Genomic DNA, 23,677 nt, shown 5'->3' with positions numbered 1-23,677 from the left:
GTAAATGGTGTTGACATAATTAGCTGTCCATTTAGAAGAAAACAAAACTAAATGTCTACTTATACCATAGTCAAACAAAATCTTTAAAAATACACGAATATTTTGACAATCGTTTGGGAGATATTTGTGTTATTGATAAAGAACCATAAATTAAAGAGAGACCTATCTGACCGCATTTTTTTTTAAATGGTAAAAAATAACAAATAGAGACAAACCATGTACTGAAAAAACTATTTGCAACATATACAAATAACAAAGCATATATATCACCAGGATTTTACAAATTGAAAAGAAAAAGACAAAAATCTTTTATGGAGCCTTGAGTCATAGAAAAGGCAATCCAAATGGCCAGTACACATATGAAAAGAAGCTGAACCCCATTGTCAGAGAAATGCAAATTAAGATAGCTGTGAGAAAGCTTTTTTTTTAAACACCACCAGTATAGCAAAATTTTTAAAGTTCAACAGGAGCTGGTATGTATGGGGGTACTTGAAAATAGTCATTTTCATAAATTACTGGTAGGAATTTGAATTGCTACAGCCTGTTAGAGTCATTTATTAAATAAAGATGTGCATACTCTTTTTTTCTTTTTTTTTTTTTTTTGGTAACATAAAATACAGAAATGTAAAAAGCAGTAATATGTAAGAATACCTGAACAAGAATATTGTGTTGTGTATGTTGGCAAGAGAAAAAAAAATCAGGACCAATAAGAATATTATCACACTATTAGCAAGAATGAGTTGTATAGCTCTTGACGGGGAGAATGTCCATGATGCTGTATTAAGTGAGACAACTCAATTACAGTGTAAGGAATTTGGTATGATCTTTTTCTGAAAAGCTAAGTGGCAACACCATAACCCTCTCTGTGTGTACTGCCAAGTTTATATAACCTCTCGACCACACCAAGCTAAGGACAGCTACCACCAGCGTTAATGGGTTAACCTCCAAAACAGATTCATGGGTAGAAGAGGAAAGATACTTCTCTTTAAAAATTACCTCTCTGTACTTTTTCCCCCCACTACTAATAATGAGTATATATTGTTTTTTTTAGACTAATAAATAAGATTTGACAAGAAAAAGCATTGAGGATACAGAAAGTCCATCAGGTTTGAAGGTCTGGGGACTCAGGGACAAAGGGTACAGTCCCTTATCTGTCATCCTTAGAAACCTCAGGAAGAAGACCTGAAAGACAGGTTTGACCTGATGGACAGGCTGGTGCTCTGGAGACACAGGTGTGTCTCAGTTGAAGCAGAAGGAAGACACTCAAGATGAATGCCACCAAAATGTGCAGGTATTGGTGTGTATTGATGTTCTGCTAGGTGTCGAGGGCACATCTCCAGGTGAGCTCCAGGCGGGATTCTGAGGATTGGTAAATGGAGGAAATATCATGGTCGCTCTCTGCAACTTTATACTTACCGTAAGTAGGAAGAACTGAGTTTTATTGTTTTGTTTTGTTTTTTGTGGTATGCGGGCCTCTCACTGCTGTGGTCTCTCCCGTTGCGGAGCACAGGCTCCAGACACGCAGGCTCAGTGGCCATGGCTCACGGGCCCAGCCGCTCCGCGGCATGTGGGATCATCCCGGACCGGGGCACGAACCCGCGTCCCCTGCATCGGCAGGCGAACCCCCAACCACCGCGCCACCAGGGAAGCCCCAGAACTGACTATTTTTTATGTAATTGAGTAAAAGATAACATCCAGTTAAAGTCTAAAAGATTAGCCATTCTGACAATGGTGTGATTACCGTGGTTCTCTTAGGTACATCTGACACTTTGTCCCCTGAGAGACTCGTAGTGGGGCAGCCCGACCTTACCGAAAGAACCAGGGATACCTATAACCGTGGATTCACCCTTACTAGCTGTTCACCACTGTAAGCTCAGTCTTCTCATCTGTAAACACCTTCAGACCTTGTATGTATTAGAAATAACAGTTACAATATTCCTAATAAATGGTAAGTGCTCAGTTTACACTGGTGTTCTTTTTGTAAGAGATATTTTCTTGGTAGTTAAATTTTGGGGGGGGGAGCACAAATTAAAGGAATGGAAATTATAAATTATAATTAAATTAAAATTATAATTAAATTATAATTTAAATTATAAATTATATTTCTTTAGCTTTCAAAATAAAGAAAAACTGCTTTTTTCATAGGTTATTATAGAATGCATACATTTGAAATTACTGAGCTCTTCCCACATCACCTTGTTGTAATGTTAATGATGATGACGGTGATAATATCAACAATAATTTTGATAAAAGAATTCTAAACATCAGATAGGTGTAGCCTACTATTGTTATATATTTAACTTAATCACACCGTGAATAGAATATATTGATATCTGGAATTATTACAACATCCTATGAAAAGGTGATAGAAGTTTGAGGGAGGAAAAACAAAGATACGGCCCTTGCAGACAATGATTTAAAGATCTCAGGTTGAAGAAAGACTTGTCTGGTTTGTTTTCTATAAACCCAACACAAACATAGCAAAGCAAGGAGCCCTTGTGAATTGATATCCAGTAAAATAATTGCTGAGATGATTTTTAGGAAATCTTAACTTGCTATGAAATGACAAATAAATTTTCCAACTTTACTAATCATTTTTAAGGTCTAAATATGTGAATAAATGCAAAATACATCTGCGGTGATGCTGTCACTTTATCCAACAGTGTCAATTTGCTGCAATATGCCAAGATCAGATTTATATACGTTGTAAACTAGAACAGTTAAACCCCAGAAGTATCCACACTCCTATCAAGTGTCTCCTCACATCCGAGTGTTAATGAGCTCAATTAGAACCTGGCTCCCCAGCATCTGTGAAAGGGATACAGACATGAAACAGAGGGTTGCAAAGCAGAGCTTAACAGAAGCTGAGTTTAAAGCAAAGGTAGTTAGTCCTATCTCTGGCTTTGTTTTACTCTCATAAAGAGCTCCAGGGGCATCTTGGAGTAAAGGCCCTATCTTGTTCCTGCTTCAGGCTTTCCTGAGTGTTGGAAAGATAGGAAGTTAAGACAACGGTGGTTCGCAAAGAAGTTTTGAGCTGATAGCGGCAGGTCAGCACTTCCCCAAGTGTGTTCCAGAAAACTGGCTTGTGGGAGGTTATTCTGAAGTTTAAAACAACAGCGACAACAATAACAGTTTAATGCCCATTATGTCGTGGAATTCTAGTTTAAAGAATTCTAGTTTAAATTCTAGTAAAAATGCAGGGTTTTTGTTGGATTTGGGTATTTTTCTTTTTTATTCTTTCTTCCTTCCTCCCTCCTCCCTCTTCTCACCGTTCCTGTCTCTCTCTCTCTCTTTCTTTCTGTAATGTTTTTTCAGAGTTATTATTACTTTTTTGGATCTCCATGACGTGAATCGTATGTCGGGGAGAGCAAGTAGATTTTGAAGTAGTTCCCAAAGTTATTGAATCATTAAGGTCTTTTTTCTTAAGACATTTCACAAAACAGGCAAACCTTGGATGTACTTTGGGGATCACGGCTGTCGTTGCTTAATTCCCATCCTGGAAGAGAAATGTCACAAGGGTGAAATGTCACCAGTTTGCCTTTGCCGATTTAGAATGCTATAAAAGCAGACCTGACCAAGGATTGTGTTGTCGGTGCCTTATGCATGGAGAAAGGGTTTGGTAAGCAAATTAATAAAGTGAACTAGAGTTTTCCATACTGCGTTCTGAGATATTAATAGGTATTCCATGAAAAAAGATTTCACGGGCAAATAAGTTCAGGAATCCCTGTGTGCATCTATCCTGGGAGACCAATGATGCATATATACACAGCAAGGACTCAGGAGAGATCTCAGGGACCCATCTGACTGTTCACTCCAGGATTCCCTGAGAGCAGTGAGCAATGGAGCCATCCCTGAAGCCCTCTTTCCTTCTTTCCAGAAAAGTAATCTGCTATAATCTGGGAAGTGCTGTTATAAATAAGGCCAAGTAATCTCTCTATAACCATCATATGAAAATTGTTGAGCCGTCACAGGCTCAAAATGGAAAGGAGAGGAAGGAAGGGACAGAGGAGGGAAAGAGTTGTTGTGGGGAGGAGTTGCTCATCCCTGGTCTCTTATGTCAGGGACTTGGCGTGTCTTTCAAGGGGGTATGAAACCTTCCTTGTCGTCCAGTGTGGAGACCCTCAGGCCTTCACTGCTCCTCTGCCCTGGAGGCCCCAAGCCACTTCCAGATCCAGGTGTGCAACCACACAGGCGAAATAAACAGGTCACCCAGCAGTTTCAAGCATTAATCACTTGCTTATATATTGTTATCAATTGTGCACCATTCTAATCTGTCAAAGGAAACTTCCTCTACCTGGAGATGTTTTATCAGCTTACTGTATCCATTTCAGAGAAGAGGCAGCTTTGAGGAGGCTGGCTTATGATTCAGGTCTTTGCTTGTTCAGATTGGTCTTTGTAGGTCCTGTTCGCCCACGTTTGTCAAGCTGGTCACCTCCCACCATCCGCATGTTGGGTGACGTTTAGGATCCTGATTGAGAACGCCTGAAGGTTGTCAAGGTGCAATAACTCATGTCCGGGTTTCCTATAATATGTTAATAACAGTGAAAAACACTGTCAGAATTTAATTGAGTCCTTGCAAATATACACAAACTCTTGCTCTGTAGTGGAAGATTAGCTCTCTTGACAGTGATTTTTGGAAGTCTGTGTGTTTCCCAAAGTTTAACTTAGGCACCAGAGTGAAACTTTAAGCATCTCTACTCTTTGTATTTCCCAATAAAGACTGGCAACTGAACACAGCATTGTAAATCAATTATACGCCAATAATTTTTTTTTTAAAAAGGGAGTAGAATTCTGACACATGCTACAACATGGCTGAAACTTGAAGACATGCTGACTGAAATAAGCAGACACAAAAGGACAAATACTATGAGGTATTATATGAGGTACCTAAAATAGGGAAACTCATAGAGACAAAAAGTAAATAGTGGTTGCCAGGGTCTGGGTGTGCAGGAGGAATGGGGGCCTTTTGTTTAACCGATATAGAGTTTAAGGTTAAGAAGAGGAAGAAGTTCCAGAGAAGGATGGAGGTGATGGTTACACAACAATGTGAACGTGCTTAATGTCACCAAATGACACACCTAAAAATGAATAAAATGGTAGATGTGTTATGTATATTTTGCTACAATAAAAATAAATAAATAGATTTTTAAGTGGATTGACATAAAAAAAAAAAAAAAAAGACTGGCAACTGATTGCCCTATTCAACTAGGTACTTTAGGCAAGTAATTCAGATGTGCTCCTTGCAAGCAGGTAGCACTGCACTGGTGACCAGCATGCCTGCAAATTAACCACTTACACTTTACAAATAGACAAACATACAGCAGCCGCAGCTCTCCAAATCATGATTGTATAAAACTTGTCGTTCCCTGCCTTCTCACCCAGCCTCTTTACAGTTTTAAATGATTAACACCGACTTGCTTATCCCCCCGCCATCCGTTTAATAACTCAGCCTGTGCGCTGGCCATGGATAAAGTGATCTTCATCGTGGAGATCAAAGAATTAATCAAGCGAAACAGTAAAGAATGATTTCAGAAATCTTTTGAAAGAGATAAATAACTCAAAGTGATGAATTATTGAATCTTTGGGGTATATTTATTTGTCAGGCAGTCAAAATTTACCATTTTAAACCTCATTCCATTTTTCTTTCATATTAGCTGGTTGTCTTCAAGGTGACGTATAACCACCCAAACTGAATATGCAATCAACTTGTGCCGTAATATGAGAAAACTTGATAAATCTATTCTATTAGGTTTAAAAACAAACCCTCATAGTGTTAAATCTGAGAAAAAGCCCAAATGATCTATAACGAATGGGGAAAATCTGGCTTCATCCTGACCCAAAGTATTCTAAATAGCTTTATGATTGAATCATATACCAATAGAGGAAGCATTTAGACCCTTTGACTTCGAACTCCTACTGAAAGGAAGGACTCTTCTTTTCAACATTCCTAAGAGATGTTCTTCCAACCACTTACTGACTATTGTGTTACTAAGAGCTCTACTGAGCAGACCATCGTTGAATTGAGCTCATGCCTTGTCCACTGTAACTTGACCTGTTGGAGGGTCCAAGCTCAGTCTCTACAATGACCAAGACTGTTCTCTAATGTCTCTTTCATAGGAAACCTTTCAAATACTTTAATGCCCCAGCTAGGTATTCTACCTCTTCATTTAATTATCTCTAGTATCTTCAACTATTACTCATGTTGTGTTGTCAAAGACCTTTGCCGTTTGCCAGTTCCCCCTGGGATTTTCCTCCTCATTATTATTTTTTTCTTAAATGTGGCTTCCCAAACTGGATACACTACTCCAGGTGTAAAATGACCAGCACAGAGCATAAAAAGAAAACAGTCAAGGAATTCACAGAATACCTCTCACTTGTCTTTTTGTTGATACTGTACTGGAAGCAAAGATTAACCTGGAGAGTAAGGATAAATCCATGGCTCCACAAAAAACAGTTGACAGCAGGCTTATAATGTGTGCCTGTGACATCAGTCTGGAACAGAGGGTTAAGTTTCCCAGAAACAGAAGGAAAGTAAACATAAATGGACACCTCTCTTTCTGGGTCTAATTGAGACATATTTTCTTTGACTCAACCATTAATATCCAAATTCCTTGCCACCATAACCCATTTGCACACATAAACAGAATCTGTGAATGACTCCAGGCAAGCACTATATGCCTCAAGATGAAAACAAAAAAGCTGCAAAACATAGCAAGTTCACTCTCTTCTGAAAGCCTGTTTAGAGACCATATTCATTAATGAGTCAACGTGATGGAATCAGGACTTGTGAATGTGAGAATAACGAGCATATTTCAGGGAGTGGGGGGATGGGTTGATTATCCACCAGGTTCAACTACTGCGGCTAGTGGAATTCCCAGTGTCATTTTTTGATGAAAGAAGGTATACTGGTGAATAACGGGTTGATTTTTGCTTCAAATGGTTGACCAGCTGTTAGATCTTCCCAGACAAATTTCTGAGATTGTATGGTCTTGTTAATCATTTTTACTGAACTATCGCAGGAGAACACAATTAGGAAATTTTGAGAGTGATCATACCTCTTTAAAAAATGTATCCTTCATCTAAATTAATCTTCAGAACCACGCAGGGCTCCATCATTTTTTTAAAATTTAATTTAATTTATTTTTTATACAGCAGGTTCTTATTAGTGATCTATTTTATACATATTAGTGTATATATGTCAATCCCAATCTCCCAATTCATCACACCACCAACCCACCCCCACTCCGCCACTTTCCCCCCTTGGTGTCCATACATTTGTTCTCTACATCTGTGTCTCAGGGCTCCATCTTAAAGTAATATTTCGTTGGCAGTTTAACACCCAAATCCCCAGATACGTGAAACTAGGCATTTCATTTTTTATTCACGGAAACAAAATGAGATTGGAATAATTGCCCAAATTCCTTTCTCCAAATTGCAAATTATTTTGAGTTTTTTTTAAACAAAAGTGTTTTGTTTACCTAATGAATCACTGAAACACTTTGTATATTTGTTTGGAGGTTGTGTAACGCTGGCCAGATACTAAGTCATAAAACACTTCAACTGCTTCCTCACTGAGCCCTTTCCAAGGAGATCGGCTCCATAACCAACCCTCTCCCTGAGACCCATTTTCAGAAGGAGCTCATGAGAATGTGGCTAAGGCTTGGTTCACGTGGAGGCTTCAGTATATCAACCTTGTCCAAATGCCTTGCAAGTGAAAAGTACACAGCATTTCTCACCAAAAACAGTCTTTCCTGCCTGAGACCTGCACCCAGATCCTTGTTTTAAATGTCTCTTGGGGTGAAGACATTCTAACCTAACAAAGAAAAAAGAAAAAAAGAAAACAACTGGGTGAAGGATTTAGGAATCACGTTCTTTACCTGCTAAGAGATAAGGAACAAGCTTACTATTTTTGGTTATATACGTGAAAATGTATATCCAAAGTTATATCATCAATTTGAAGTTCGAACTTAACAAATATTATCCCTGTCTCCCTTCTTCAAATCTGAAAGCATATTTATGTGAAAGTCCCATTTGTAGCAAAATCCTTTGGACAAAGGTTGCCATTGCCCCCGTCACTATAAGACAAACGTTATGGCTCAGTGGACGCCCCATGATGTGCCTGTAGGGCCACGTCTTCATATTAAAAAAAAAAAAGTTTCACGCACGCACACACACACACACGCATGCACACACACACCAGCCCTGCCTTTCACTCTAGTCTATGTAGACCCTTCAGCCTGCAAGCGGAGGCCCTACCCACTCCCCAATCAGGCAACGACTCCCCTGTCTGACTAGGAGAGGCCAGGGGCCTTGCCCACTTACACTTGTCTGTCAGCTGGGTTGACAGCATGGGAGGGGGACTCCCCCACCTTTCCCTGCCCATCAGCTCTGCTGACAGGTGCAGGCAGGCAAGGCACTCCCCCCTCCACCCCATTCATGCCCATCAGCACATCTGATGGACACAGGCGGGTAGGGGAAGTCTCCAGAGCCTCTCAACCAAGGGGGCAGGCGCATCTCTATCCTGGGTGGGCACGGGCTCGAGCCGTCTTACAGTCTCGTTGACGGGTGAGGGCGGCCCGAGTTCCAGCTGTCCTGGCGTCTGACAGGGAGTTACTGTTTACCCACACTGATTCACAGTCACGCCTCTGGCTGACCGTGGATCCTGCCTGGGTCCTCTCGGATGGGCATTTAGACAGGCATACAAAAGCACAAGGGGGCAGAGGCTGGAGAGAGCAGAGGGCTAGGGAGGGAGGAGGGGCCTGCGTGGTGGGCAACTGGATGGGTCACAGTAGAGCATCCAAGACAGGAAATGGGGCCAACGTACTTCAGTTGGGTTGGTCACTGACCAAACACTTGGATTGCAAAAGGAAAATCCTCACTGGATTGAAGAACACAATGGTTTTCCTTATATAGTTTTGATAACAAAGACACCTTAGCAATTCAGAGGCCACACAGGGACTAAATGCATGGCGGGATCACCCTGCTCATTCAAGTAAGCCTTTATTGAACACGTACTACGTGCTTGGCCCTGAACGATCCTTCACACTCCATCACAGAGCCCGCACACTCCCTGGGACACTGGTGTCTTCTCGTGAAGACCCTGGAAGGACCAGCCAGAAAGATTCATGATGGGCCACCAGGCTTCTCCTGCTGCCTGAGGTGTGAGTCTCTTTGATGATCTGTTCTTACATGGTAATAAGACCATACAGAAATTTAATAGAATCATTCATAATTTATGACATTAAACAAGAAACAGCTTTATTTTATTAGTCTTTAAAACCAGTGTGGTTGCTTATATTAGCCCGGGCTACAGGCACAATTTGACTACAGTCGACTGATTCAAAGACTGGAAATATCCCTAAATACCAAGTTTCAAAAAAAAAAGGAAAAAACCCAACAAAATGAAACCCCAAGTCAAACAAAAAAATCATGTTTTTATAGGCTAAAGAACCCGTTTCTTTTAGTAAGTTTCCTTTCAACATCTCACTTCAATTTTCAGATTTTAACCTCAGATTTCAATTAATTGGACAAGGAACTTTCAATGCAAGGGTTCAGTGAAGAAAATATTCTTAACACACACAGAGATGCCTCAGCCTTAACCCAGCAGGAAAATGATGCTCTCACAACCCCAGGAGAGTGTGTAACTAAGGCAGCATGAGAAAGGGTGGCAGAGGGGATGCACAGGGTGGTGGCCTTCTGCAAAGTCGGTCCACACGAGCAAGTTCAGTGTGATTTCTACAGGCAACAACTTTCCCTTCAAAATACCCAAGTGCTTTGAGTCTTTCCTTTGCTGAATTCCAGAGCGGGCTGGCCGGACGCATAGGTCTCCACTCAGAGGAGGGCAGCTCAGACTCCAGCCAAAGTCAACATCTTAGCTGGTCACTGTGACTGCCTGTCACCCCGCGCGTCTACAGCCCGCAGTGCCCGCCTCCGCTCCTGTGTTCTCCGCATTGACCCCGCCACTCACTGAGCAGAACTCCAGGGGAGGCTCAGACACAAAGTCATCCCAGAGCCCATTTATTTTTTAGCTGAACATAACAGAGCCCTTTCCGGGGAGCTGCCTGCACAGAATGTGCTTGCTAAGAAGCTTTTCTGAAGAAATGCACCTGGCGTGGATTTTGATGGCCACTCAGCAGAAATAGATGTAGTTTGCTGAGGCTACAGACATCTAGATTGAGAAGAGAATCCATGAGTGACAATGTGTAGCTTTCAGAACATTCAGCTCAAAAATATACCAGTTGGGTATAAAGAGGTTAAAAACTATGGACCCAAACTTTGCGCTATGAAAGCACCCTTGGCGTTTCCTCCACACACAGGAGTGAGCAGAGAGCCAGACTGTTCAGCTCTTGAACGTAAGTGTTTTCTTCTTTTTCTTGTGTTGCTGACTTAGATAAGACCGGGATGAACTACATGGGATTAGATCGGGCTTGTTGAGGGCTGGGAGCAGGTTGCCCGCTGCACGCAGCCCACCCCTTCCTCTGGGCAAGCGCTACCTTTGAATACACGTGTTCTTCCTTGAAGGATAAATGGCACTTTAAGGGTTGAAGTATAGAACCAGTTATCAATTATTTACATCTGTGGTCTAATTTATTTCATCAGATCCATTTAATCATATTGTAGCTCATTGACCCAGACAAGAGTTTTGCAAAATCATTTGATTGTGTCCCTACCTCAGGGGAGAAAAAGCACGTCTACCCTGATATTTGAGATGAGAAAAATGAGACTCAAAAAGGGAAAGTTTCTGCACGAAATTGCATAACTATACACAGGAACAGGGAGAAAAACCAGGTCTCTGCCTCCGGTGCATCTGACAGAGGAGTGGATGGCAGACAGCGAGGGGTCAGCAGAGGCTGGGCAGGCCTGGTGGGGACCCGCGGCTGGAGGAGAGGCTGGGGAGACACACCCTATGTCTTTAAACAATTAATAGTTCCAAGTTAAACACAGAACACTATGGCTACTTTAAAAAAAACAAAAAAGAAATAGGAGAGAGAAAGACTTTTCAGGGTCTATTTCTAAAAGTTAACTCAATTTTTAAACTCCTATTGTTAGATTTCTATGTAGCGTTGACAGTTGTAAGCTTCTCAGTATGCAGAATGAATTTTAGCCATCCCAGGTATGTTGCCACCTAAAATTTTTACTTTTAAAATCTTCATAAATCATTGTGATTCCATCCGGTAAGACTGCTTTGGAAATGGGCAACATTTCTGAATTGAATCCAAACCATCATTTATCTTCAAATAACACAACCTATAAACGTCCTTCTACTTTTGTTGTGAGTCTAAGGTTTCCATCCATTCTCCTTGTGGACTGTTGGAATTTTCAATTTACATCAAAATGGCCTGAGATCCGTAGCGCTGGCTGTCTTGCTCACATCAAAGCTCTGTTTCAGTTCAATCCTGGCTGGGTTAAGTCTTTCATACTCTATTTAATAGTCAATTTTTGCAAAAAAAAGATAAAGCAGGCTTATACTCATATGGTTTAAATGTCTCTAAATGAAAATTGAAAGTAGATTCATAAGAACCTCTACCTATAACTCTTTCGTGGAGCCAGTTGGCAGAAGATAGTAATAGATTTGCTGCTGTGGAAGCTCCCAGTGAGGAATTACCAAAATTTAGAGACCATTGTATGTAAGGATTCCTAAATTCATACGTGTGCCCAGCTCTGAATAACTGACATGATCCCAGTTCTTCCCATGAGGTGCATATAAAAATAAAAGGTAGGACCCAGGGTGCATTTGGGGAAACACACCATTCTGTGGAGTGTCAGTACATTCTTACATCAGAAAGTGTTCTGTTGTCAAAGAAGATTGAGAAAAGGGTAGCTTAACAAAGCTCCTTAGCGTGACTTACTACAGGAATTCTCGCCTCAGCACCGTGGCCCCTGCTGTGAATCTCCAGGAGGGAAATAATTGCATGTTGCATTTCCCAAACGTAGTTAGCCACGGATTCTCTGTGCCCCAGAATGTCTCATGAGTTCTAGAGTTTGTGCCTTCATAAAAGGCTGTGTTTCATTTTATTCCAGGTTTAAAGGAACCTGGATCAATATATGAAGAGAGAAAGAAAAACCTCTCACTGAACAACTACTAGTTCTATAAACCCAACAAGATGTCGATTATGAAATGTACCATTTGCACAGGGACTCTCCTCGTTTTTCTGCAGCCACCCAGTCCTCTGGAAGGACAGCGATTATTAAAAGTCACAGGTAGTACAAGCAGATTTACATGAATTTAAATGAAATCCAAATACCAATTTATGTCTGGCCGTGTTTTGTCAAATTTCAACACATATCTGTAACAAAATAAGGCATATGAGTTTTGAGCGAACAAGATTTTAGCAAGAAAGGCATGAATTCCAACATAAACATTTAAAATATTAATAAAACATCTTGGACGTCGAGGAATTCTTACCACAGTCAAGTTTTCTTTGGAGCGAAGGACCAGCTGGATTCCTGTCTCCCTGGCTGCTGCGTTGGCCTGCGACATGCAGCAGAAGACGGGACCCAGGGGTGAGACTGGTATAACCAGCAGCTTCGTGTCTCCTGCTTTCTCACTCTGACTCCCGTGCATCCATTTCCCACAAACCTCCAACCGTGCAGTCTCAGAACAGAGGCCTCTGCCTTTGTGAAGCCTGCCTAGGCCTCCCCAAGCATCCGGGCTCTCGCTACCCGAGACAATGTCTGCAAATCGCTACCGCCTTGCTGGAGACACAGGGTGTCACCCACACGTTTGGCCAGGGTGGGAGGTGGGGCACGTGGTAGCTTTGCTGAAGCTTCCAGGTCATGGTCAATATTCAACTCATACCCCAAGCCTTTCTACTCAGCTCCTGGCAGGACTGCTTTTCTTTCTCCATGACTGAGTGCCACTCATACAAGGCTAGGGGAGGCCCCAGACCTGGACCATCCAGCTTCCCCCAGGCTCTCCACAGCCACATGCAGGCGGTGCTAAGGGCTGCCAGGCTGCGGCCACGGAGAAGCAGCCCTCTGACTTGGGGGACCTGCCAAAGCAGACACACCATGGTGGTTCCACCTGGGTCAAAGCTCATTGATGCACACACTTCGGGGGAAGCAGCGGGCCCTGAACGGCGGGAGCCGCCCTCCTTCCCGCTGGACCCCGGGTGGGGGTGTAGAGATCCTGGCGTGTTGTTCTGAAAGCAGGCCTCAAACGTCACATTTAAACGGCAGAATTTTATCTGCCAGGTGCCCTGCGAGGGAGTGTGATCTTCCACGGCAGCGCGGACGCCCACGTCATGACCCCACGGCCGGCCCTGGGGAGGCTGGCCTTCCGGGCATCCCACCTTCAGCACAAGCTCCTCCCAGTTGCCTTTCTTGGGACTCCCAGTAACACAAAATCTTCAGCCAAGTGTGGTTCTGATTCAGCCTCTTTCTTAGCTGGAAGGGGCTCTGACTTCAGCAGGGGTTGGGAGAGCTCCCAGGTCATGAGCTACCCTGACCCACATCATCGTCACTAGAGATTCTCACACTAAGTGTAGTAAGTCGGATAAAGACAAATATCATGTGATCTCACTTCTACGTGAGTCTAAAGAGATGATACAAATGGACTTATTTACAAAGCAGAAACAGACCCACGGACTTAGAAAACAAACTTATGATCACCAAAGGGAAAAGGGGTTGGGGGAAGAGATAAGTTAGGAGGTCGGGATTCACGTAGAGACACTACTGTACTCTATATAAAATAGATCACCAACAAGGACCTACTGCAGAGCACAGGAAACTATACCCAGTATTTTGTAATAATCTATAAGGGAAAAGAATCTGAAAACAAATAGATAAATATAATACCTGTATAACTAAATCACTGTGTTGTACACCTGAAACTAACACATTGTAAATCAACTATATTTCAATTAAAAAAAAAAAAAAGTCACTGCTGTTTGTTCCCAGAGGACGAAGGATTGAAAGGAATTATAGCCATCTTTTGGAAAGTGGGCTGACAGACAAGGTCCTCCAACTCAGGCTACTCAGGTCTGACGGTGTGTTAAAGCCGGGGCATTTCTTCGTACTTATGAGCTCATGTCCCTGGACAGTTTACCTCTGTGACGTGACCTGAGGCAAAGGACCACAGAGTTTCAGGATTTGAGTATAGGATACTTTGCCCCAGTCACACCTGGGCTCTGGTCGCCACATCCCCTGTTACGACAGAGGAGGGAACAGTGAAGGAAATCCAACTCTGTGCTGGAGGCCCCGAAAGCTCGTCCCGTTCTGGAAATCCTTTATGGATTTCCGACATTCAGGAAAGCTCCGGAGCACAGGAACCAGAGAGGGGAGAATTTCCCAGCTTCCCTTGCTCCGGATAGGGAATCCTGAGATGATTCTTGTCTTCCCCTCAGGACCTGCCACCTTCACACCCCTGCAAACAAAAACACCGCCAGTGACACCCGGCATCCCCCTAAAATAAAAATGGGACTGTAGCCACCATTCTTGGACTTTATTTACTGAGCTCTGAGTTTCGGCAACATTATTCTTTAGTCCTTGAGGAAGTAATTCACTCTCGCCCTTAAAACGCTGTTAAGTAGTCGATAATCCATTATTACAGTAAGCCGTTCACTCTCACAGTAATTATCTAATAACCCCTTATAAAAGACCGTGGCTTCCTAATCTGTTTATAATTATCATTTCAATGATCCCACACATTAATGTCTGACCTTCAGCAACTCTGACCTGAACTTAATTAACTCTAATATCAAATCACCGCCACACAAGAAACTAGCCATGACCAGATGAATGAACCCCAGGTACAGTTAATTTCTGGAGCAATTATCTTTCCATGTAGGGAGATTTAAATGATTATCTGCACAATTTCACACAGTTTTATGTAATTCTGCGACATTATAAATTCTGTTTTAAATCATATTTCAAAGGCAGGGCTCCAGAGCCTGGTTTGTCTAGCGTTCTCAAGCTACAACATCACACACTCTCCCTGTGTAATACAAGATGCTTTTTGTGTGATTGTTTTCAATTAGCAACACACAGCAAAAACGTGGTTTGCAAAGTGACACGTTACAGTTAAATGAACAACTATACAGTCAGGTAATCTAGGGGCAAAGACCATCCAGGTAAAATTGTTAAAGGAAATACCCCGTTCCGCAGAAATACTGAAAGTAACTGACAATTTAACAGATGCTGTAAAATGCTAGAAAATTTAAAGTATATGTCAAAATGCATAGTGTGTTTATGAAGTGCTATAGATTAGAAAACATTTACCAGCAAAACCTGGAGGACATGCAGCTAAGGGAAATGTTCGCAGCTAGAATTGAACTTTATTCAAACCCTGAGATGCACACGGGTATTTCTGTGTTAGTAAACATCTAACTTCCCGGTGAAGTTATCGGTATAGCTTCCCGACCTAGAATTCATTTTCACAGATGTCCAGTTGACGCTTAGGGGTAAATAGACACATGGGCAATATTGAGGAAATGTTCTGGGTGTGAACAAGGCCTTGTAGAGAGATGCAGTTACGCAATGTTTGCTCAGCATTGTCTCTGGTGTCAAGAATTAAGGCTAAATCGATCAAAGGGCGAATTTCAACCAGAATTGTCCCCATTTCCTGCTCTTGACACAATTTATCAGGCACATTAAGCCCTCCTGGTCGAAGTTCTTACACCTAACACTTCATCCCAGATACCAAGACGTTTGTCCCAGCCATTCGTCACAGCGAGCAGCCTGATTCGGGAGGTTGATGTGCAAGTAATTTGGGTGGAGGAAGGTGGGTGCCTCCTTAGAGGTGTCCCGATGTGCTGCCGTGACAGATCACCCCACATCGCCAGGAGGGACGTTCACCTACTGACCACATGTTTCTGCTTCTCCTCAGAGATATTATTTGCAGAAATGGAAAGAGATGGACCTACGTTTTATATCAAAGTGCTTAACAGAGGCAGGGTAAGGAGACAGTTTCTTTATAAATAACAAATTACTTGAGTGGTCTAAGTTGATAACTATTTAAAATAGCCGTGTCCTGCAGGTCTGTTGAAGTTAAAATATGCATCTAAAGACAAAAGGTGACTGCACTGAGAATACATTTCCAGTTGCTAACACAAGCTTCATCGGAGCTTCACGGGGATAATGGAAGGAAATCACGGGCACCTCTGATTCGTCGTGGTCGGTCCACACCAACACCCTGGAGGCCAGGGCTGGTGGCCCCCGGTCCAGGACTCTTCTGAGACCCAGATGGATTCAAGCCCAGTAGTGGCCTTGGACAATGACCCTACCAGAACCTCCTCCCAACTTCTACTCTGAGACATCTGTCATCGTGGCAATGACATCTATTGCCTTTAAAATTAAAATATTTTAAATGCACTGAGATAGCAGGTATTGCAAGGGATGAAATCATTAAATAATTTCAAATCTTTAAATGGTCCCTGCTCTGCTCTATGTCCCCCGTGTAAGGAACTGTATCATTTATGCAAAGATCATCACATTCTCCACTCCCTTCTCATCCTTTGGAAACTGCTTGAGGTCTTTGGTGTCCGAGCCTCTTTTTTGCTGCTGAGTTAAAAGTTTAAGGGCCTTTATACCAGTTGCTTCCCTCCTTCAAAGAAAACCCTTGGGCCTACACTCTCTCTTTTTTAATCATTGAAGTTCCTAGAGGTAACTACACAGTTATACGTAGGATTTGACATTCGGTTTTAATTTATTACTATAACTGTTTGATTTAATAAAAGCTTCTGTGATGGTGAAGACAGTCACTTCCTAACATGAAGACCCCGGTCCCACTCACTGACTTTCTGTAAGGCCCAGAGGCAACCAGGCGGAATCACCTCACCCCTGAGGGGGGCCCCTGCTGCCACATCCACATCTATGTTTAGGGACAACATGGCAGCGGGACTTGCTCTGGGCGTGGCCCTGACCCTCCTGTCCTGGCTGGTCCGGGACAAATCTGCCGCCACCGCAGCAGCAATGTCACATGTCCTGGAGGCTGCTTCCTTAGGAAAACTTTCGACCCGAGGAAGTGGGTGGCGCACAGGAGGCGCTTTGCTTCATGTCTGGTACAGAGTAAGATGAGGGAACCAGTGAGCTGCATGGAGGGCCGGTGCACACCTGGGGCAGGCAGTTCCGGCCCACGGGTGTGAACAAAGACAGCATCTCTGGGCCCTGGAACTAGCGTCTAGTCTGGCCAGGCACAGACCACCTGAGAAGAAGACCCTCCCTCCCTCTCCAAGGTCACAGCTGGAGCTCCTTGCATTGGCCGCGCTGCCCCGGGCAGTGGTCAGAGGTCCTGGAGGCGTGAGGACCCACCGTGTGCAACCAGGACCCCCTCCCGGGGGACTCCCTTCTGGTCCATACTAACCTCTGATGTGGCTTTTGCTTTCATTTTTTGGTTCATATTTTTATTTTGGCATCACTGAATTTGCACGTGTAAACACTGCTCAGCAACCCTCAGTGAAAAATGTCTCTATTTAGTAAAACGAACAGCAATAAAATCAACTACGATTGTAGAATTGTCTTTTTGTTTCTTTAGTTTTGTCGTTCCTGAAATTTCGGACTATGTTATTAGGTATATACTAATAAAACTAGCAGACTAAAATATCAGTAAGTGTTTAGATGATTCAAATGATTAGATTATTTACAAAATTGGTAGAATAAACATACTAAACTCAAGAACAACAGGATACACGTGATTTTCTAACACACACAAAATGTTTACCATTTTATAGAACTGAGATATTTAAAAGTACGTATTCTGACCATGGCAGAATTAATCTATAGATTAACTTAAAAGATAAATAGAAAATCTTCAAATGTTTCAAAATTGAACAACATTTCTAAATATCCCATGAGTCCAAAAAATTAAAATAGAAACTAGAAAAATTTTAACTAAATATTAATAAATAAACATAAACTTGAAGAATACAGCTGAAGCGGTGATTAGAAATTCAGAGCCTTAAGTGCACAAAGTAAAGAAAGGTAACTAAACGTTAATGACGTACACATCTAGATCAAGTAGCTGGTATTGCTGGATTGTAAGTTAAGTTTGCCTTAACTTTTGAAGAAACAGCCAAACGTTAAAAAAATTAATTGTACATTTAGGATTTCCATCAGAGATGTGTGTGAAGTTTCCAGTTTCTCCACATCTTACAGTATTCAATATTGTCAGTCTCTTTGACTAAATCCATTTTAGTGGGAGAGTAGTTTTTTTTTTTTTAATTGTGGTTTCAATTTGGACTTTTCTAATGACTAATAATGGTGAATATCTTCTCATATTCTTTTTTTTTTTTTTGCGGTATGCGGGCTTCTCACTGTTGTGGCCTCTCCCGTTGCGGAGCACAGGCTCCGGACGCGCAGGCTCAGCGGCCATGGCTCACGGGCCCAGCCGCTCCGCGGCATGTGGGATCTTCCCGGACCGGGGCACGAACCCGTGTCCCCTGCATCGGCAGGCGGACTCTCAACCACTGCGCCACCAGGGAAGCCCTTCTCATATTCTTATTACTTATTTGTTCATCTTTTTGGGTAAAATTTCTTTTCACAACCTTTGTCCTTTTTTTTCATTGAGATATTTTCTTATCATTGAGTTGCAAGAGTTTTTAAATATATTCTGAATAAAAGTTCTTTATTGGATATTATTCTTATAGTATTTCCTGTCTGTGGCTTATCTTTCAACTATTAATGGCATCATTTGAAATCAACAAGCTTTTCTAATCTTTACTAAAGTCTAACTTGTCTGTTTTCTTTCTTTTCTTTCTTTTATTTATTATGCTTTTGCTGTCATAATAAAATATTTTTCCCTAATCCACGGTCACAAGGATTACTTCCTATGTTGTCTTCCAGAAGTTTTATAATTTGAACTCTTAAATTTAGGTTTAAGATCCATTGGAGCTCATTTTTATGTATGGTGTGAAGTAAGATTCCAAGTCCTAAGTTTTGTTTTGTTTTTCTTTGTTTTAGGTTTCTTGTTTATTTGTTTTTGATATTGATTTCCAACTGTTCCAGTACTATTTATTGAAAAGTTTGTACTTTACTCATTGAATTGCCTTGGTTTGTTTGTTGAAAATCAATTGACCATATGGAAAGTTTACTTCTGGCTTCTCAATTCTATTCCATTGGTCACTACAACTTCTCCTATGTTCAAGGCCACATTGTCTTGATTACTACAACTTTCTAGACAGTTTTGAAATCAGATAATCTAGTCTTCCATTTTTTTTTATGTTAAGAAATTTGGTCAGTCCTTGAGTTTCCACATAAAATTTGTAATGAGATTATCAATTTGTACATAAAAAAGGCATACTGGCATCTTGATAGGGATTGTGTTGAATCTGTAGACTGATCTGAAGAGAACTGACAACTTAAGATTGGGTATTCCCTTAGGTAAACATGCACTATCTCTCCACTTATTTATATCCTCTGATCTCTCTCACAACATTTTGTAGTTTTCAGTGTATCAGCTTTTATTTCTTTTGTTATAGTATTTCCACACACTTTACTCCTTTTCATGCTACTGTAATAGGAATTATTTCCTAAATTTAACTTTCAGTTTTTATGTTGCTAACATACAGATATGAAATTGATCTTAAAAATATTGAACTTGTATCTTGAGATATTTTAAAACATATTAGTCTGGTGGTGTGTATGTACTCCTTAGGATCTTCTATAAAATGGATCACGTCATCTGTGAATACAAAGAACTTTATTTCTTCCTTTTCAACCTGTATGTTTTTAATTTCTTTTTTAAAAAAATAATAAATCTCCAGTTCAGTATTGAGTAAAAGTGGTAAAGTGGACATCCTTGCCTTTTTCATGACCTTAAAGGGAAAACATTCAGTCTTTCACCATTAAATATGATGTTAGCTGTTGAATTCTTATAGATCCCTTTATCAGATAGAAGAATTCCTCTATATTCTTACTGTGCTGAGTGCTTTAAAACAATCATGAATTGATGTTGGATTTTGTCCATTATTTTTTCTTTTCATGTGACTTTTGTTCATTAACTTATTAATATAGTAAATTACATTAATTGTTTTTGGACATTAAACCAACCCAGCAGCCCTGGCATAAATTCCTGGTTTCATCTTATAAGTGGCTGGATTTGATTTACTGACATTTCTTTAGGTATTCTTAGTCTACGCTCATGACAGATACTCATCTGTAATATGTTTTCTTTTCCTGTCTTATCTGGCTTTGGTGTCACTGTGACACTGGCCTCATGGAATGAATTGGCAAGTGTTATTTCCTCTTGTATTTTCTGGAATAATTTGTGTAACATTAGTATTATTTTATTTTATATGTTGATAGAATTCATTTATGAATCCATCTGCCCTTGGGGGTTTTCTTAGTGAAGAGGTTTTTGATGAAAGATTCAATTTCTTCACCAGTTGTAGTCTACTCAGATTTTCTACTCCTTCTTTAGTTCATTTTGGTGTTTGTGTATTTCTTGGAATTTGTCCATTTTACCTACATTCTCTAATATACTGGCATGAAGTTGTGATAATATTCCTTTATAATCCTTTTAATTTCTGTAGAGTCACTAGGGATAACCCTCTTTATCTCTGATTTGGGTAATTTTTCTTCTCGTTTTATTTCATAGTTATTCTAGCTAAACTTTTTTGAATTTTGTCAGTCTTTATAAAGAACTATCTTTTAGATTCGTTGATTTTTCTCTATTTTTCTGTTTTTTTATTCTGTTGATTTTCACTCTGATATTTTATTATTTTCTTCTACTTGGTTTAGGTGTAGTTTTCTCTATTTGGTATAGCTTCATAAAGCAGAATTCTAGGTTACTAATTTTAGACACTTCCTCTTTTTTATTACAGATATTTAGATCTCTAAATTTTCTCTAAATACTTCTTTACAGCATCTCATCAATTTTGATGTTGTGTTTGTTTTTATTCTTTTCAAAATATTTACCAATTTTTTTTCTTTCTATTTCTTCTTTAACCCACAGGTTATTTCAAAGTGTGTCACTTAATTTCCACATATTTGGTGGTTTCTCAAATTTTTATCCTTCTCTGAATTCTAATTTAATTCTCTTATGGTCAGGAAACATACTTTGTGTGATTACAATCTTTAAAATATATTGAGGTTTGTTTTACAGCCCAGCATACGGTCTATCATGGAGAATGTTTCATGTGAACTTTAGAAGAATGTGCATCCTGAATGGAGCATTCTAGAAATGTCAGTGAGGTCAAGTTGGTAGTCATGTTTTTTAAGTCTTCTAGCTGCCTTTTTTTATTTTCCTTTGGTTTAAGTCACCTATCACTTATTGAAAGTGTGGTTCTGAAAACTCCAACTACTATTGTTGAATTATTTCTCCTTCTGTTCTATTACAAAGTTTTTTGCTCTGTGTATTTGGTGTTCTCTTATTTGGCATATGTTTATATTTGTTATAGCTTCTTAATTAATTGACCCTTTGTTCATTATGAAATGTTCCTCTTTGTAGTAATATATATATTCTTAAACTTTATTTTGTTTGATATCACTATAGTTACTCCAGATGTCTTACTGTTACTGTTGTGTGTTATATCTTTTCCATCATTTTACTTGTAACCTATTTGTGGCTTTGAATCTAAAGAGTATCTCTTGTAGACACCATATGTTTGGATCTTGTCTTTTATTTTTTGATAATCTGGATTTAGTCTATTCACAGTTAATGTTGGATTTATATCTGCCATTGTGCTAATTCATTTTTGTATGTCTCATTTTCTGCTTTCTCTGTTTCTTCTTACTTTTTTTGTAAAAAATAAATATTTTTAGTGTAATATTTTAATTCTGTTAATTTTTAAACTATTTTAAATATTTATTATGTGTGTTTGTTCTAGAGATTACCATATGTATCTAATTGCATCTACTTCAGACTAATACTAACTTAATTGCGGTCAAGTTTAGAAACTTTGCCCTAATATAGCTACATTTCTTTTCCTCTTCTTTGTACTAGTACTGTGTACACACATATAATATAATATGGTCATATACTATATATGTTTAGCACTATATACATATAATCATATACTTATGAATTTATATAATAAAATCAATAAAGCAGTGCTATAATTGTTGCTTTATACAATCTATGCCTTTTAAAGAAGAACTTCTTTTAGTATATTTTGTAATGAAAGTTTAATGGCAACAAGATCTCCTGGTCTTTATCTGGAAAGATTTGCCTTTATTTTTGTGGAATAGTGTTACTTAATAATTAATTTTTCTTTGATAGTTCTTTTTCCCTTTTCTTTCAGCACTTTGCACATGTAATTCCATTTCTGGTCTCCTTTGCCTCTGATGAGAAATCAGCCATTAATCATATTATTGCTCCCCTGTATGTGATGTTGCCCTGTATGTGATGCTGTTTCCAGATTTTCCCTTTGTGCACATCACTTGTATGACTGGGAGTGAAATCACTGGATTTTAAACTCAACTTTGATGTTCCAGGTTTCCAAAGAGGTTGCACAAAATTAACTTCTCATCCTGGTACCACTTTTTTTTTTTTTTTTTTTTTTTTTTTTTTTTTACGGTACGCGCGCCTCTCACTGCTGCGGCCTCCCCCATTGCAGAGCACAGGCTCCGGACGCGCAGGCCCAGCGGCCATGGCTCACGCGCCCAGCCGCTCCGCGGCACGCGGGATCCTCCCGGACCGGGGCACGAACCCGCGCCCCCTGCATCGGCAGGCGGACTCTCAACCACTGCGCCACCAGGGAAGCCCCTGGTACCACTTTTTATTTAATGAGTCTCTCATCAATATTGGGTGGTCAACAGTGAGTGATAGTCAATATTAGGTGCCAGAACTCCAATTTTCACAGAGTCCAGGATTCCCATGTGGCCGTGAGATGATGAACTCATAGTTCATACCTTCGTGGCTTAGATAATCAAAAAAGTTTTATTGCAATTCTGTTATTTGCTGAGCCCTGAGCTAGGTCCTTGGGTGACGTGAGAAGCAAACTCCCTTCCCTACTGACAGAAACCTGTTTAACTTCACACCAACTGCCACCCATCTCTGAGCTATTCGGCACCCTGGTCCTCACCATTCCTCTGGTTCCCAGCCGGCGTGCTGGGGTGGCTTTCCATTCTTCTTATGGCTTGGTGTGAAAAGAAAGTGTCTCCAGGTAGAATTCCTTGAGGAAAAGGAGGCATGTTCCTGATCTCATGAGGCCAGAAGAACCAGGCAGTTGTAAATCCTGGATAAAAGTCTGGTAGGCTGGAGGATTCTAATATATATATATATATAAAGTTTCTTGAATTTAGTTTCCTGAGTATATTATAACTAAGCTTTTATTCTTTGAGATACAACAGATTCCCATTTGGGAAGTGGGGAGGGAACTACCATAAAATTTAGATTTTAGGAAAAAACTTGAAAATGTCTCAGTTGAGCATTATTCTTTGGTCCAATTTTCACCGAAAACTTCGTTTGTTTGTAAATTCCATTTATGCATATAGTTGTCTTTGCTTTCACATGAAAGTGACCTTCAGATTGGGCTGCATTCATGCACCAGGCAATGCATGTGCCCCTGGCCAGGCAGGAGACCCCTGCTGCAGTCTAAAGGCAGAGTGTGCTGGCCCCTCACCCACCAGCTCTCCCTCAGATACTACGTGCTGCAAATCTGGACAAGAATAAAGTAGTGAAAGAAGCTTCATGAATGTTGAGCCTACTGTCTTGGGGTTGGAATCCCTTCTGCTTAGACAAGGTGTGTAAAGATGGAAGAAAACCCTGTCAGGAAGGCCAGGTTTTGTTGTTCCCAAT

The 23,677-nt window shown here is 40.6% G+C and overlaps 1 long non-coding RNA gene across 1 annotated transcript; it reads left to right on the top strand.

Moving 5' to 3' along the window:
• Positions 1–1,283: 1,283 nt before the first annotated feature.
• Positions 1,284–12,721, top strand: LOC113630253 (uncharacterized). The gene is made up of 3 exons (XR_003436868.1): positions 1,284–1,417; positions 9,802–10,352; positions 12,022–12,721. It is a non-coding gene; the product is annotated as an uncharacterized LOC113630253 (long non-coding RNA).
• Positions 12,722–23,677: the final 10,956 nt, after the last annotated feature.

The sequence above is a fragment of the Aethalodelphis obliquidens genome, unplaced genomic scaffold (genome assembly GCF_003676395.1).
Source record: "Aethalodelphis obliquidens isolate GAN/ISIS:26980383/991018 unplaced genomic scaffold, ASM367639v1 scaffold29, whole genome shotgun sequence".
In the NCBI taxonomy this organism is placed as follows: Eukaryota; Metazoa; Chordata; class Mammalia; order Artiodactyla; family Delphinidae; genus Aethalodelphis; species Aethalodelphis obliquidens.
This window is presented reverse-complemented; position numbering and strand designations above follow the sequence as displayed.